This window comes from Biomphalaria glabrata, chromosome 12, assembly GCF_947242115.1.
Source record: "Biomphalaria glabrata chromosome 12, xgBioGlab47.1, whole genome shotgun sequence".
Lineage (NCBI taxonomy): Eukaryota > Metazoa > Mollusca > Gastropoda > Planorbidae > Biomphalaria > Biomphalaria glabrata.
Window position 1 is genome coordinate 37,853,262 of NC_074722.1, and position 18,156 is coordinate 37,871,417.

The following is an 18,156-nucleotide window of genomic DNA, read 5'->3' on the forward strand; positions in this document are numbered from 1 at the left end:
AGTACTCTACTCTCACTGACTCTCAGACTCTACTCTCGACTCTAGTATCAATTTTTTAAATTAATTTAAATTAAATTAGGTCTAGACTAATTAAGACAATTAGATCTATCTAGATATATATATAAGTCTTATTGAGTAATTCATATTGACTAGATGATAGATCTAGAGACTAGAGTAAATCTAAATTCCGACCACTAAAAAATCTAGACTCAGTCAGTGGTATTATAAATATAATTATACTATTACTATTAATGAATTATATTAATATCATTATCTAGATTTAGAATCAGAATGAATAGATCTAAATCTATAACTAGTATTAAGTATAAATAGATCCTTGAGTAGATTTAGAATTAGATCTAGATCTAGAAATGCAAATTAGCAAATTCGGTATTAAAAAAGACACCTGGCTGAAATATTAAGTCAATTAGGATTATCATTCTTAGGATTAGGACTTCGACTAGCAGACTTAGGTGAGTAAACGTAGATAAATTGATAGTTAATACTAGATCTATCTAGATATATAATTATAATTTATACATGTATAATGTATATATATATAACAAACGACACTAGCTCCAGCTGGAATAACCTGCCCAGTGTGCAGCCGAACATTCCAGGCTCACATAGGTCTCACCAGCCACATGAGGAGGCATAAAACCCCAGTGCAAAGCCCTCAGCCCCCTGGATGACAAAGTGGTCATCATCGAACCACGATGGACGAACTATATATATATATATATATATATATATATATATATATATATATATATATGAGTGTTTCTCCAGTACTGGTGACAAATAGGTATTTGTTGGCCTCCTTCAGTCGTAGAACAACTATGGTACATCTCGCACACTTCCTCATGTGGCTGTGGAGCTCTATTTTGGAGAGACACTCCCATCCACAAATATTGCAGGTTAAGGTGGCTTTCGCTTCGGTCTTAGAGGAGCTGGCCATTTTTCGCATTGTACGTTTTTCTTCCAGATCTGAGACCCATGTTCTTTCACTGTTCATAGCTTTCATGGTCACTGTCTCTCTCCATCTGGTTCGGTCTAAAGCTATGTCTTCCCAAAGGTCAGTATTGATGTTCAATGATTTGAGGTCCCGTCTTATTACATCTATGTAACGGAGGTGGGGGCGACCAGTTTTCTTGAGCCATTCGCAAGTTGTTCGTAGAGGATGACTTTCCGGATGTGATTGTCCTCCATCTGGCGAACATGTCCAAGTCAGCACAAGCGGTGTTGTCTGAGGGCTGTAAAGATGCTGGGAATACCTGTTCGCGCAAGGATCTCAGGATTGCCCACTTTTTCTATCCATGTGATTTTCAAGATCCTATGGAGACATCATAAATGAAATGAGTTTAGTTTTCTCTCTTGCTATGCGTATGTGGTCCATGATTCACTGCCATACAGTAGTGTACTTATAACGCATGCCTTGTAGACTTCCATTTTGGTCACTGTAGTGAGCTTCTGGTTCTCCCAAACTCTTGATTTGAGTCGAACGAAGGTCAAGGTAGCCTTCCTTATGTGTTTTTTTATCTCCTCTTCTAGAGACAGGTCATCTTGAATTTGAATTGTGGATCCCAGATAGCAGAATTCATTTACAGCATCCAGCTTGTTATTGTCTATGAGGATGGAGGGTGGTGCTGTAATAATAATTTTTAATAATTAATACCTAATAGTCTTTGGATCAGAGTACATTTGTTTTATGGTAGAAAAAAAAAGTCTCATTTGTAGAGATTTGAGACCAAAGTGTCCTAATAATAAAAAGAAGAACAGAGTATTGCTTATAGCTAATCTTGGCTTGGATTGTAGCTTCAAACAGCTAATTCAACCAAATCATTGTAGGCATATTAATTTCTTAATGTTAAACTTGAATGAAACTTGAACAAAATTATTTTTAAACAAAAAATGAATGTAACTTTTATTGACACTATTGTCACAAATTTAACTTCCTATAGAAACACATAAAATAGTGAAATTCTGAACAAAATTAAACTCACTCTAAAAACTACCATGCTCGTATGAAGCTTGTCTACCTACTTCTAATTTCCCTTCCCTGTTATAACCTCAACTGCGCTGGACTTACTCGTGGCTACATCAGAATCTATTTAACCAATAGAAATTATCAGCGGAGTTTTACTTGTGGTTACATGATGTAACATCAGAATCTATTTAGCCAATAGAAATTATCAGCTTAGTTTTACTTGTGGTTACATCAGAATCTATTTAGCCAATAGAAATTATCAGCTTAGTTTTACTTGTGGTTACATCAGAATCTATTTAGCCAATAGAAATTATCAGCTTAGTTTTACTTGTGGTTACATCACTGATCATCAGAATCTTTTTAGCCAATACAAATTATCAGCTTAGTTTTACTTGGGGTTACATCATAATCTATTTAGCCAATACAAATTATCAGCTTAGTTTTACTTGTGGTTATATCAGCATCACACACACACACACTGACAGAGATCATTAAGGAAAAAAAGCTTTATCTAAGCTCTTAAGGAGTTTTAGGCTCAATTTCTTATTTTGCTGCAAATTCACATCTCGACATAGATTTGTAGAAACTCTTATTCATCCAAATGTGTGGTCCTACAACTCTTTTCACATCGCTCTCATCATTATCCATGTTGAATTGTTTTCTCTCCAGTACACAGTTTCCACAACAATAGTCTAACCGCGTCTACAGACAACCACTGATTCTAGGAATAACCAGCGACATTGATACAGCGCAGTGGCTGAGTGGTTAAGCGCTCGGCTTCCGAACCTGGGGTCCTGGATTCGAATCTCGGTTAAGACTGGGATTTTGGATTTCAGGATTTTAAGGGAGCCCCTGAGTCCACCTAACTCTAATGGGTACCTGACTTTAGTTGGGGAAAGTAAATATGTATTTGTTGTTGTGCTGGCCACATGACACCCTGTTCATTAACTACCGTCTGAACCACATCAATCAAACAAATGTGTATAGCTTCAACCTATGTAAATACATGTACTACGAACATCTTTGTGCTTGGTGCAGCCTCTCTATACATGGAGAAAGAGAGTCTATTCTGTCATGGGTGTATCTTCCACTTTCCAGATCATCCTAACCTAAACTATGGCACAATTTCATTTTTAAACTGTGATTTCCGACTGTCGTGACTGTGACGCTAATAACACTATGACATTTGATGTGCTCTGGCAGGTCATTGCCGCTCATTTTCCTTTCACTGACCTTCTTGGGGAGAACTAACTGCTTAGGTCACTTACAATACTTGGAGCCAGACTTTAAAGCACTGTGGCAATGAGTCACATAATTTACAAACTTTTTTACCTTTGACTATCCCTTAGTCTATTGGACCGTTGGGGCACCTTGCAAGACTCGTCGACCGTCTTTCTCCATTCCTCTCTGTCTTTTGCCCTAGTTAGAACCTCTTTCAATGGCAGGCCCGTCCATTCTTTTATGTTGTCCTCCCATCGCTTTCTCTGTCTGCCTCGTCTTCTTTTTCCTGGTACTGTTCCCTGAAGGAAGGTCTTTGCGAGCCCCGAAGATCTTGCAATATGGCCATAGATTTTAAGTTTGCGTTTTTTTTTTTTTTACGATAGCAGGTGATCATGGGGTCCAATCGCTGCAGTAACCCTGTCTCTAATCTCTTGGTTTGTGATGCGATCTTTGAATGTGGTACCTAGGATCCTTCTGTAGCATCTCAATTCCATTTACAAACTAGATGAAGTAAATAAGTTCTTAATTAAGGTTACTAAAAGATAGAACAAACACTATTCTTAAGTCTTGTAGAGTTCTGTTTCATGAATGTAGTTTATATCTCATCAAGAGTGTAGTTTAAATGTGACTATATATCATATCAAAAACAGATCAATCTTGTAATTATCCATTAAATCCTAGTTCTTTATGAATCAAAAGTAAATATCTATTAGTCTGTGGATAAAGTCTGAATTGAAATTTATTGTCAATTAAGTCCAACGTGAACGACATATTAAGCGAACAATGAAACTCGTTTAAAGAACAAACTGAATGAAGGTAAAAGATCATTCCAGTTGGCCGCTGTATACAATAAAGGGCTTTAACTCTTTCGTTTCGATTCAGTCGATGGGTTGTCCTTCCTTAGTTGAATCCATTCTTTTATCAGTCTTTCAGGCCGGACCACATTCTTGACTGCTATCCCTGGTCACCATTTGAAAGTCTTTTTATGTCTATTAGATCGCTATATAGCCTAACACATCGTATATAAATCATGTCACGTACTTGGCCAATCGAATCGATCGACGGCCAGCTTTTAGTACCAGAGGAAGTGAGATTTACTTGGTGACAACTTCTTACACTCTAGTATAGCAAAGTAACGTCTGTATTAGATAAGATAAGATAGCAAAGTAACGTCTGTATTAGATAAGATAGCAAAGTAACGTCTGTATTAGATAAGATAGCAAAGTAACGTCTGTATTAGATATGATAAGATAGCAAAGTAACGTCTGTATTAGATAAGATAAGATAGCAAAGTAACGTCTGTATTAGATAAGATAAGATAGCAAAGTAACGTCTGTATTAGATAAGATAGCAAAGTAACGTCTGTGTTAGAAAAAAATAAGATAGCAAAGTAACGTCTGTATAAGATAAGATAGCAAAGTAACGTCTGTATAAGATAAGATAGCAAAGCTAGCAGTTTAAAACCACATTTATCGAAGACGTCTAATCACAATTCCACTCTTGTGATGTAATGACATTTTAATGAATGCTGTGGACTGTAAAACATAAACATTGGAGATGGTTAGATAATTACAGGTGTATTGTCGTGAATAGTAATAAGGCTTGTCTTCGAGTCCGAAGATTAATGAGGAATGCAGTATTTCCCGTGGCTACGCCGCCCTAGCTGTGACCTACATATTTTTTTTTTTTGACATCCATGACAAGCATAACCATTGTCCGCCGGTGGCCGATTAAGAATTTCTTTTCGCCGTCTACGTCTGTCCTCGGCAGCAGATTTTCTTTTGGTCTCAAATGTGTATCCCGCGGCCCTTGTGAGTGACCTCCAGCTGTCTCGTTCTGAGGCTGCATGCAACATAGAATGCACATTCTTTTCTGAATTGCATTACATTTAATGATTAATGAAGTCTCTTTATAATTGCTAATAATAAAGTATTACAGAAATAACCACTATTATACATTCTAGGAATGAGCTAGCCAGGAAAACCATGACTTTGCAGATTTTAATTTATGGTCATTGGTTAATATGCATGACTAAAATGCATGACGCGTAGGGCGTAATCATCTTCTTTTTTTGAAGTAACGTCTGTATTATATAAGATAATATTGGAATGCTTTTTGCTATGTTCACTTGGACCCAACGTATCACACAAATCCTCCTCACTGTAGTTTCGCACTCAGAGGCGCTCTTTGGGCGGTACGTGACGTTTTGGCGCGAGATACATTTTGATCGAAGCAGGACGTTTTGACGCGAAATACATTATGTACGTTTATTGTATTATTTCTTTAAAAAGAATTATGCATATCTATGTTTTGCATGAGTTTTTGTGTTAAGACATATTTTTCACGTACAGAAGAAGAAATACTTGTGTCCGCTATTTTTGGTATTTAAGTTTGTTATTTAATTATTGTTAAATCTCTAACATTACACAACACCAGGCTGCCATCCATACTTCACAGTAAGCATGCATGAAATAGTCAAAATTATTAAGTTATTAAGACTTTTTTCTTGGGACGAGGGGGGGGGTAGAATATATATTTTGTTTGTCTCGGTATAAAATAGTGAAAAAATCTGTTTGTTATACATTTTAAGCAAAAAGCATTAGTAGCTTTCGTACATTATATATGTTATTTGAGTAATTATTTTTATATCTGCTCCTAAAACCTTTTTTATGTGAGCTATAACAAGTTCATTAATCAATGTGACTTATCATTTACTACATGTAAATGTGTGTTTGTGTTTCACATCATTTTCTTGTGCGCAGAAGAAAGGGGGCGGGATAGGTGTCACAGGTAATGACCAGTCCCAAGGAGATGATCGCATGACGCCAACGACCAGTGAAGGTGCGGTGGCTGAGCGGTAAAGCGCTTGGTTTCTGAACTGGGGGTCCCGGGTTCGACTCCTGGTGAAGACTGGGATTTTTATTTCGGGATCCTTGGGTGCCTCTGAGTCTACCCAGCTCTAATGGGTACCTGACATTAGTTGGGGAAAAGTAAAGGCGGTTGGTCGTTGTGCTGGCCACATGACACCCTTGTTAACCGTAGGCCACAGAATCAGATGACCTTTACATCATCTGCCCTACAAGGTCTAAAAGGGGAACTTTACTTTACTTACTTTTACAACGACCAGTGCTCGGTGCTGGTCTAGTCTTCATTTGTCTAACTATATCTGCGTCAATGCGAGATGTGTCATTCAAATCACCCCCACTACCAAATTTCTCAAAATATATTTTTTCAAAGTATCTTAGTGTCGTGAATTTGTTTCTATCTATTGTCGCCCCTAGTGTTTGTTTACATTGGTGGATTCCCGTCAGAGTTTGTACCGACCACATTCCGTGTCTTAATCTTTACTATGTGTGGAGTTATTGTCGTCATTCAGCGTAATAAAGCTTTAGATGTTATATGAAAGTATCACACTAATGTCAAATAAAATAAATGTCTTTTGGAAAGAAATGGAAAAATGTCATCCAGTGCGATTAGCAGAACTCACATATAAATAAAGGGGAGGGGATAGCATGTCATTACAATTCAGGAATCTGATTTATTATAGGCCTGTATTCATGAAATAAGCAAAACCTTTATATTTATTAAAAAAAAAATTCGCTGGACGGTGTTAGAATTCATACTATACATACAATATTATGGTAGAGTGAAATAAATACGCTATAAACGCTACGTACGTATTAAATTATTGTCAAATTATATCTCGCGCCAAAACGTCCCCAGTGCCAAAACGGCTCGCTCCAAAACGTCACGTACCGATTTTGATGATAGTTTAATAAGCACGTAGCTTTTATAACAATGTTTATTTCACCGTCCAGCGAATTTTTATAAATAAAGGTTTAGCTAATTTTATGAATGTATTGTTGTAAACCTGGTGGTGACACAGATGGTCGTAGGTTGTGGGTGTTTTTAGCCTACGCAAATCGCCCAGTCCAGCGCTAGACGAGCGGTCAACCGTGACCAGTGACAGTACACGCCATTTGGGCAACGACCTGTGTGTAAATATTACGCACGCAAGTCATGGCGATTGTAATCAACCTGGGTGGTCAAGCGGCGTTCCATCCGGTTCTAGAAGGCCAGTAGAGACCCTATATACGAGCAAGTGTGTTTGAGTCAAGACACTTCACGACACCTCGCAGTGTGACCAGTACAAGGCGAAGTTAGAAACAGAACGGTGTGTGAAGTCAGGCGTAGCAAGGCTAGGGTTTTTGGACAGTTTGTGTAATATTGTTGCCAACTGTACAGTGTTGTAATGTATTTGAAATTAAATTGCTACTGTTACTTTGGAGCCCTGAGTTGTGAGGTTCTTTAAGTTCGTTGTGTCGTGTGGTGCAGTTTGCAGAGAGCCTGGATAGTAGGAGAGTCGTAACAATATAATAAGTCAGATTCCTGAATGGTAATGACATGCTGTCCCCTCCCCATTACTTATATGTGAGTCCTGCTAAGCACACCACACTGGATGACATTCTTGGATTTCTTTCCAAAAAGACATTGAAAAAAAAAAGAACTATATAAAAAATATAAAAAAAAGTATGCATTCTAACCCTCCCCCCACCCCACGAAAAAAAAAACGTCTTAATAACTTTGACTATTTCATGCATGCATACTGTGAAGTATGGATGGCAGCCTTGGTCTTGATAAGAGTGATCTAACAAAAGTTAAATAACAAACTTAAATACCAAAAGTAACGGACACAAATATCTCCTGATAAATACTTCAACACAAAAAACACACATACAAAGCATAGATATGTCTCATTCTTTTTTTAAGAATATCTCTTGTTCTTGTACTTGATAAATACTTCAACACAAACACACATTATTATTATTATAGCTTTTATATAGTGCTACTTTCATGCTTATTGCATGCTCAGAGCATTTCAATCTCATTTGTGGACCAGTGGGGGGGGGGGGTATCTAGGAGTTGGTTTTCCGTGCGGCCTTAGGCGCTCAGTAAACACAACTCTGCCCGAGTCGGGTGTCGAACCTCGCGCCCCCTTCTAGGTAGCCAAGCCAAGCTCAAGCGCACTTGGCCTCTCGACCACGCTTCCCCAAACATACAAAACATAGATAGGTCTCATTCTTTTTTTTTTAAGAAATAATTATAATAATTTTATTTATAAAGCGCTGTTAACAAACAAAATGTAGGCTCAAGGCGCTGTAACAACATTACAAACAAAAACACGAGAGCTAAAATGACAGTTAATCTAAAAAAGTTTTAAACAGATAGGTCTTAATGTTCTCCTTAAAAGTGGTGTAGCATGTTTTCTGTCTGAGATCAATGGGGAGTGAGTTCCAAACCTTTGGTCCGTGCCCTGAAAAAGCCCGCAGACCGTAGCTTTTGAGTGAGAAACGTGGCACCACTAAAAGCGTTGAGTCCATTGAGCGCAGGGCTCTCTGGGGGACATATGGAGTAATCAGTTCTCTAAGGTACAAGGGTATCTCATTGTTATATATACACTGATGACAAAGTGTGGCGACCTTGTAATCGATTCTCACTTTCACGGGAAGCCAATGGAGAGTGCGCAAGAGCGTAGTAGCAGAATCTTGTCTTGTTTTTCTAAGGACTATTCGAGCGGCGTTGTTCTGTATACGTTGCAGTTTAGCTATTTCGTCATCAGGTATACCTACTAGCACGGCGTTGCAGTAGTCAAGGCGGGAGAGTATGAATGCCACAGCTAGCGTTTTTGTTGACTCTGTTGTTAAATATGGTCGGATCTGGCCTAATCTGCGCAGCTGCAGATAAAGACCTTTGCAGAGCTGACTTATGTGTGGGTCGAAAGATAGTGTTGAGTTGAAGAAAACTCCCAAGATTCCGCACTACAATGAACGTAAACAATGTGACCAAAACTTTTCGCGCCAAAACGTCCCATGCGCCAAAACGTCCTGCTTCGGTCTCAGGGTATAGCGAGTAGGTGCAATCATCTCAAGCTCCGCGCCTTAGGGGGTCTCACATTCTAATGTAACGCACCAATCCGTTGTAACAAAACTAGTGCCCTCCCCTGTATCAAACCAATTACCACTAAAGCTTTTGACATATTTTTCGTTTTAAAATGTCGTAATAATTACTTCCTTTAGTTGTATTTTTCACGCACCAACTAATTAAGTCAACAAACTAGGGGACGTAAATACATGATATGTTGTTATCTCCCTTCCTTTCTTGTAGAAATAAATGAGAAATAATGTTTCTTCATTTTGATGTAAAGGGTGTTTCTGGGTTAGCGTTGGCTCATCTTCACCTATCCCTTAGTTTGTTGAACAGTTGGGGGCACCTCATATGATCTGTCGACAGTTTTTCTCCATTTTGCTTGTCTCATTTCTAGTTGCTTCGCGACTGAAGGAGATCAGAGATATGCCATAGAATCTTTTTCAACGACAGGCCAGTCCATTGTTTTATGTTGTCCTCCCATCGCTTTCTATGTCTGCCTCTTCTTCTTTTTCCTGGTACTGTTCCCTGAAGGAAGGTTTTCGCAAGCCACGAGGACCTTGTGATGTGTCAGAAAAGTTTTAGTTTGCGTTTTTTGACTAGTTAGAACAGCGGTTCTCAACCTTTTATGCTCGGCGACCCCTTTTTACAATCCACCACTCTTCCGCGACCCTCCCCCCCCCACACACACACATACAGCAATAGAAGAGTAGACAATTTTCGATGGTCTTAAGCGACCCCCCTGGCAAATCGTCATTCGACCCCCAAGGGGGCCGCGACCCACAGGTTGAGAACCCCTGAGTTAGAAGATCATCGTGGGATCCCATTGCCATTGGATGAAAGCCACTGAGTCAATATACGAACATCAAGGCCCCACTATTCGAACGTAATCAAACTGTTACTGATACGTGCGGCAATACGTACGTTTTAGAACAGTGATGCTCAACCGAATTCGACCTGCGGGCCATCTTAACTTTCGACACGCGTGTCGCGGGCCACATCAACAAAAAGGTAAAAAAAATGAAATCCAAATTCACCTGAGACTATTTGAAAAAAATTGGATCTAGTATTAATTAATGAGATATTTAAAGTCTATTATTTTTTACGCGTCTAAAAATGGGTTCATTTCTCTACTTAAAACGTGAGCGACATTGTAGCTAGCTTTACCACCAACTTATTTTCTTGTCTCTTTTTGGTTGATATTCCCATAGATCCTCCAATCTCTAGGCGTAGTTTGACCAATCTTTTATACGCGGCTCAAACCAAGAAGGCCTTCATATTTGTTTTATAACGCCGCTGTATATGTTGTTGTTTTTAAAACAGCCAGACTTTCTTTACAAAACAAATATCTTGGCTTATTATCATGTTCCACAAAAAAAAAGATCCATTCCCTTTTCTTGGTAGATTCTACATTCAGAGTCCCATTTCATAAACTCATAAACGCACAATCGTTAAAGGTCATGGTACCAATTCATCAGAGAAAAAGTGAAGGCCCTAATTTTTTTGGAAAGGGTGAGGATTTTCTACTTTTGTGCCGACGTTTCGGTGGGCCGGATGAAACCACGTAGCGGGCCGGTTCTGGCCCGCGGGCCGTACTTTGGGCATCACTGTTTTAGAACAATACTTTCACAGTATTAGAGGCGGAGTAGCGCTTGCGTGCTGTAGCATGGCACAAGGAGCCCACATGTACGAATCTCGTCGCTCCTTCATATGGCCCTCGCCCAGGGCTCCGCCTACTACTAAGGCCATCACAGTCACACTGACCCACTCGTATTATATTGACCGCTGTCCAACGACATCATACCGTCTACCATCTCTTTATAAACCAGACGTTGCTAATAACTTACCAAAGCTACTGAAAAAATTTTCAACTATCGAACACTATCTGTTCGCAAAGGGAAACTCCGATGTTTTTCTTCATCTAATCTTATATAATACAGACGTTACTTCAAAAAAGAAGATGATTACGTCCTACGCGTCATGCATTCAGTCATGCATATTAACCAATGACTTAAATTCTGCCAAGTCACTGGTTTTCCTGGCTAGCTCAGGCAACCCATTCCATGCTCTAATAGCACTAGGGAAGAAGGAGTACTTGTACAAATTTGTCCTAGCATATGGGACGAGGAATGCGCCTTTATCTTTGTGTCTTTATCTTTGTGTCTTTATCTTTGTGTCTTTCTGAGTATTTTATTAAATTTTGTTTTTGTAGTTGAAGATTATGGTTCAGTGTTTTATGAATAATTGCTACTTTACTTTTGAGTCTTCTGTCCTGAAGGCTTTCTAAATTTAGTGATTTTACTAAAGGTGTTACTCTAGTCAAATGTGAATATTCGTTTGTTATGAATCTCACTGCTCTATTTTGTGTCTGTTCCAGTTTCTTAATGTTTTCTTGAGTTGAGGGGTCCCAACCGGAGGATGCATATTCTATTATTGGCCTAACCAAGGTTATTATTATTATTATTTATTAGTTATTGACATATTTAAATTCTGTGTAAAAAGTTGTGATGGTAAACTATTACCATTTTTTTTATCTAGAGACATTTTTATTTCATGAACGAGACAGTACATTCTTGACATCTCAAAACAAATAAAGGGGGGGGGATTCTTTGAGATTTGTTTTTAGGCTCGGCATACGTCACTTTCCTCAAAAATACTGAAAGCGAATATTGATCTAACCAATCGTATCGCTTCTTTCTTACAGTGGCTGTAAGGCTCCGTGACGGCCTAGGCCATAGCAATGATAGTCACGGGTACAGTTATATGGATCTAAAAGCATTACAATAACCAAAATGGAGAGAATAAAAAGTAACATTTTATCCACACCCCTCCCTGTCGCATAAAGTAAATAGATCGTGTGTCTGACTGTAACAAACTGGTCAGTCTATGGCTAGCCTAGGCTTTGTGTAGTCGGTCATGACAAGCGATAGTGTTTGTTGCGTACTGTTGAGTGGTCAACCATGTAGATCTACTCTTAACACTATTTGGGAAGCGTGACCGGAGAGGCCAAGTGCTCTTGAACTTGGCTTGGCTTGGCTACCTAGAAGGGGGCTCGAGGTTCGACACCCGACTCGGGCAGAGTTGTGTTAACTGAGCGCTTAAAGGCAGCACGGAAAACCAACTCCTAGATACCCCCCCCCCCCCAACTGGTCCACAAATGATATTGGACCAAAAGCGCTCAAAGAGCATGAAAGTAGCGCTAAATAAAAAAAGCTATAATAAAAGCTAATATTTATTTTTTTGCTTACAAGATCTAGACTTCTATTTCTTTTAAGAGATTGTTAACTTTACCGTATTCTTTTCCGTAATACAGTAGTCAATGGATTCAATTAATAGGCTTATGTGACGTCACACAGAAACCCCCTTGGAAATCTGACCTTTGTGGATACGCATAAAAATTAATTCAGAAAAAAAAAAAAGAAAAACACCAACTACTTTATTATTGAAAATAAAATAAACAGAATAATATGTTCATTTTCTGTCAGTCAAAACGCATAGTGTATCGAAAATTGTCAAAACCATGGGCGTCTCCATGTAATGTTTTAGTCGTTGCTTCTATATCGTGTCATTAACATTACACACACACGTTATCTCGAACACCGGTACTGTAACAGTGACTTTTTTTTTTAATTTTATTTTGAAATTGAATTCATTTTTTTGTTCACACACACATACACATTGGTGTCCATGTGCGAAAACTTGACCCCCCAAGCCTGTGGCCAGTTGTTGGCTAGTTACACCCATTTATGACGTAACTGCCCTGTTTTGTAAACGAAGGAAGGGTCACTTTTATCAGAGCTAGCTTGAAAACTTTCAAGAAAGAACTGGCTTGATGCACGCCTATGCCAGATAGTATTCGACGCATCGCCAGAGCCTTTATCTCCCCCATTCCTCACCTTGTTTGGTCAGATAAGATGAAAATAGCTCTTCCGGGTACCGTGTATCATTTGTCTGTTGGGATCACGTCTAGATGTGTATGGTATATAGTTCGTCCATCGTGGTTCGACGATGACCACTTGTGTCATCCGGGGGGGGGGGGGGGCTGAGGGCTCTGCACTGGAGTTTTGTGCCTCCTCCTGTGGCTGGTGAGACCTATGTAAGCCCACGAAATGTTGAGGCGCGGTGGCTGAGCGGTAAAGCGCTTGGCTTCCGTTCCGGGGTTCGAATCCTGGTGCAGACTGAGATCTTCGGGCTCCTCTGAGTCCATCCATGATCCAGCTCTAGTGGGTACCTGACATTAGTTGAGGAAAAGTAAAGGCGGTTGTTCGGTTGTTCGTTGTGCATGACACCCTTGTTAACCGTAGGCCACAGAAACAGATGACCTTTACATCATCTGCCCTGTAGACCTCAAGCAAAGGGGAACTTTACTAGATCTGTATAATCGAATACAAATGAAAAGAGTTCCAAAGTACTAGATCTGTATAATCGAATACAAATGAAAAGAGTTCCAAAGTACTAGATCTGTATAATCGAATACAAATGAAAAGAGTTCCAAAGTACTAGATCTGTATAATCGAATACAAATGAAAAGAGTTCCAAAGTACTAGATCTGTATAATCGAATACAAATGAAAAGAGTTCCAAAGTACTAGATCTGTATAATCGAATACAAATAAAAAGAGTTCCAAAGTACTAGATCTGTATAATCGAATACAAATAAAAAGAGTTCCAAAGTACTAGATCTGTATAATCGAATACAAATAAAAAGAGTTCCAAAGTACTAGATCTGTATAATCGAATACAAATAAAAAGAGTTCCAAAGTACTAGATCTGTATAATCGAATACAAATGAAAAGAGTTCCAAAGTAATAGATCTGTATAATCGAATACAAATGAAAAGAGTTCCAAAGTACTAGATCTGTATAATCGAATACAAATAAAAAGAGTTCCAAAGTACTAGATCTGTATAATCGAATACAAATAAAAAGAGTTCCAAAGTACTAGATCTGTATAATCGAATACAAATAAAAAGAGTTCCAAAGTACTAGATCTGTATAATCGAATACAAATGAAAAGAGTTCCAAAGTACTAGATCTGTATAATCGAATACAAATGAAAAGAGTTCCAAAGTACTAGATCTGTATAATCGAATACAAATGAAAAGAGTTCCAAAGTACTAGATCTGTATAATCGAATACAAATGAAAAGAGTTCCAAAGTACTAGATCTGTATAATCGAATACAAATGAAAAGAGTTCCAAAGTACTAGATCTGTATAATCGAATACAAATGAAAAGAGTTCCAAAGTACTAGATCTGTATAATCGAATACAAATGAAAAGAGTTCCAAAGTACTAGATCTGTATAATCGAATACAAATGAAAAGAGTTCCAAAGTACTAGATCTGTATAATCGAATACAAATGAAAAGAGTTCCAAAGTACTAGATCTGTATAATCGAATACAAATGAAAAGAGTTCCGAAGGGAATCCATCCAAGAGCTTACAAAACATCCAGACTTTATCAAGCTATCAAGTTTTTACGTCTGCTGAATCCACTATCTTGCTCAAATGGCTCTTCATTCATTATAGATCACTGTGATATTAAATCACATGGTTGGTTAAAATTTGTGCCATCCAACCGATTTCCCCCCCCCTCCTCTCTCTCTGTTGTGAGTATGCCATCAACGTGGATTGATCGATTACTTTCAACTGGGAGCTGCGTGCACTTTAACTCCCCCCCCCCCACCCCCTTTTTCCAATATTTTTTTGCTCTAATTATCGGGACATCGGATTATATTTGTGCTTTTGGTTTATTGATGAGGAAAAGGAGTTCCCCAAACTCTCCAGTTTTGTTCTACCGAGTTCTAGCAGACCCTTTAGGGTAAAGCCGCTCATTTTTTTTGTGTTGTCAGTCTGCATGTCTGTCTGTCACGTTTAGATGCGTACAATAAAAGCGCTATAAAAAAATCCAACTAATTAAAATCACATTAATCGTGCTTGCAATTGTTCCAACCGTTCGAAAGTGCGCATGGTGTTTAAAATAAGGTATATTTTTTGGTGATTTTCATCAATGGCGAATAACTAGAAAATAAGTAGCTTTTTGGTGTAACCGGTATGAAGAATAGAGGAAGTTATTGACTAGCTACAAAGACATAAATAAATATAGACTGGAAAAAGGGAAGTAACTTCATGTAACTTGAAAACATGTATATCTATTGTATTCGGATTTCCGAATTAAGAAAAATTACATGATCTTCACGCTGAGAGATTTAAAAACAAGGTTACAAAAGACAGTTTGTGTGGAAACACAAACTCAAAATCGGCCCCCGAAGTAAAATGTTTTACATAATTCGGATAATCCTTCAGAGTTGAAGATAGATTACTTCCTAGTCCAAACCTCCCGCAGGACGACGGGGGATGGGAGCAGGCAGGGTTTGAACCTTCGATCGTCGATAAATCCAAACGACAGTCCAGCGCGCAAACCGCACGACCAGTGGTCCACCCAGGTAGGCTTCAATATTTTCAGAAAGAACATCCGAATGAAATTATATCAAAGACAAATGAGAGATAAGAATGGAGAAAGAAGGTTAACAGATCTTGTGTAGTGCCCCAACCGTCCCGCAGATCAAAGGATAGGTGAAAGTGAATGTAAAGTTAGATGTGAACCTGGACTAACTAGTTTGTGGTCTATAGGGCAGATGATGTAAAGTTCATCTGTCGTTGTGGCCTACGGTTAACGAGGGTGTCATGTAGCCAGCACAACGACCAACCGCCTTTGCTTTTCCCCAACTAATGTCATTATAGCTGGGTAGACCCAGAAGTTGAAAATCCCAGTCTTCACCAGGGTTCGAACCCGGGACCCTCGGTTCGAACTAAATAAGTTAATTTCTTTGAAAAGGCTCAATCTCATTTTCGAATTCTCAAAAAAAAAAAAAAAAAATTTCAGCTATATAGAAAAATGTTCACGAAAATGATGTTTATAAGATTACTATTCGTCTTAAATTAGGTGAAACATATAATTTATACTAATTAGCTTTTTCTTATAAAAAACTGCTTGCATAATTGATTTTTAAAAATTAGAATTTTCGCTTTCAGGAAAAAAAAAAGTAGCCGTTGCATCAGAACTTTCAATGGTCTAAAATATTGTGAAGTCGGATTTTCAATATCTCTTCTAGTTTACGAGATCTAAACGGGACGGACGGACAGACATTTCGCACAAAACTAATAGCGTCATTTCCCCTTTCGGGGGCCGCTAAAAATCACTAGTGAAAATAATGTAATACTTATATAGGTTATGGCTGAAATAGATCTGAATACTTAACTTTTATACTGCTCATAAATGCTGTATAATAAAGTACACAAAATTGCAAGTCACAGATTTTCGTTTCATAAAACTCTTTAATCGGCCAGTCTATATTTATTTATGTCTATGACTAGCTATTGTTAAAGACACATGATGCATATTATGCACTTTGTAGGACTGTAAAATCACATTTCTAATCCCCTTCCCTTGTAGCACTAAGTTGTTACTTGTTTATCGTTTTAGCCACAATTCTCTTTCAATACTTGGTTAAGAATCGAACATTAATTATGAAAATCAGCTCTGTGTGTGCAGGCATATTATTTTTAAACCAATGGTAAAGACGAATCTTGTGTTGCAAAGGGCCTAACATCGCTATCTCAAAGTAAACTCCACTGGAATCTAGTGTCTCGAACGTTCTTAAAACATATGTCCTCACGTATCCTCTACAGTGTCTGTTAAAGTGCTCTGCTATTGGTCAACTTATGATTACTGGTGTATATGTCCTCTAGCGATGAGTTTGTGTACGGCGTAGCGTGTCAGCACATCTGACCGCCTTACACATCATATTCACTACGATTTGGGCGTTAGGAACTGTCCGAATTGAAATGAGTACCCCTTCCGCTTTCTGCGTTGGAAACTCCCCCCCCCCCCCACCTTTTTTTTTTAGGTGTTTATATTTTTTGTTCGGCCCTATGGTCATAAAAATCTCCGACACACGTGTCACTGCGCACATCACCTTTTAAAAGTTCAATGGAATCGATATGTTGCAGGGTCATTAAACACTGTGGGTAGAAGTTTCAAGGGGCCGGATGTGACCCGCGGGCCACAGTTTGGGCTGGATAGAGTAATGATAAATAGCCTAACGATTCTTAAATATCAGTTTCGAAATTAAATTATGTATGTATTTCTATAATTCATCCATGAGTTGGTTCGCAGTTCTACTTTGGCCAATTGAGGATCATCACTGTTTGGAAATGGTGACTGTGACACCAGTGTCTTGGGCTTGTACACGTAGTGTGAATTGAAAACTTAATGATTCGGTACCTAATTGGTACACTTAGATTTACCATATTTGTGGTTATGCTTAAATGTTGAGCACTCGGAAAATTTTTCACATCTTGTTTGCAGTTGTTCAGTTGCTTCCCTTTTCTGAGTAGCAGACGAGACTTTAATCTCTGTTCCCCCAGTGTGAAGTACATCTCCACAAGTTCTATCTCTAGCTGTGTGAGCAGACGTTGATCGCTTGTTTAAATACGCGACTAGATCTGAATCTAGAAAATAAGACGCGGGAATCATAAAAAATAACAACATACGTTTTAAAAAAGTAAAGCACCGCTCTCAGACCCTCCGACCTATTGAGAGAAATCGTATCTGTTTCTCTAAGGCCGACAGTTACGGTAACGAAGATGTCATGTGACCAGCACAATGACCACCCGTCTTTGCTAATGTCAGGTGGCCGTTAGAGTCAGGTGGGCTCCTAAAAATCCCAAAAAGCTTGAAATCCTAGTCTTCACAAGATTCGATCTCGAGACGCCTCGGACTTATCTTATATAATACAGACGTTACTTCAAAAAAGAAGATGATTACGTCCTACGCTCATGCATTTAGTCATGCATATTAACCAAGCGCTTGAAGCCAAGCGCTTGACCACTTAGTCTCCGCACATAGTGAAATAAGGGCACGTTACACCCAGTCTTGACTCAGTGACAAGTTTTGCTGTTGAAATGTCCATTGTGGTCTTTTGTGTAAAGACTACTTATGGTTTATCGCATTTCTTGTTTA

General features: G+C 38.6%; 1 protein-coding gene across 1 annotated transcript in view; it reads left to right on the plus strand.

The window, feature by feature from the left end:
• The first annotated feature begins 227 nt into the window (after positions 1-227).
• LOC106066424 (uncharacterized) overlaps positions 228-18,156 on the plus strand; it is a 57,229-nt gene continuing 39,300 nt past the window's right edge. The window contains exon 1 of the mRNA XM_056006449.1: positions 228-473. The gene's annotated coding sequence lies outside the window, so the exon portion shown is untranslated. The remainder of the gene's footprint in view (positions 474-18,156) is intronic.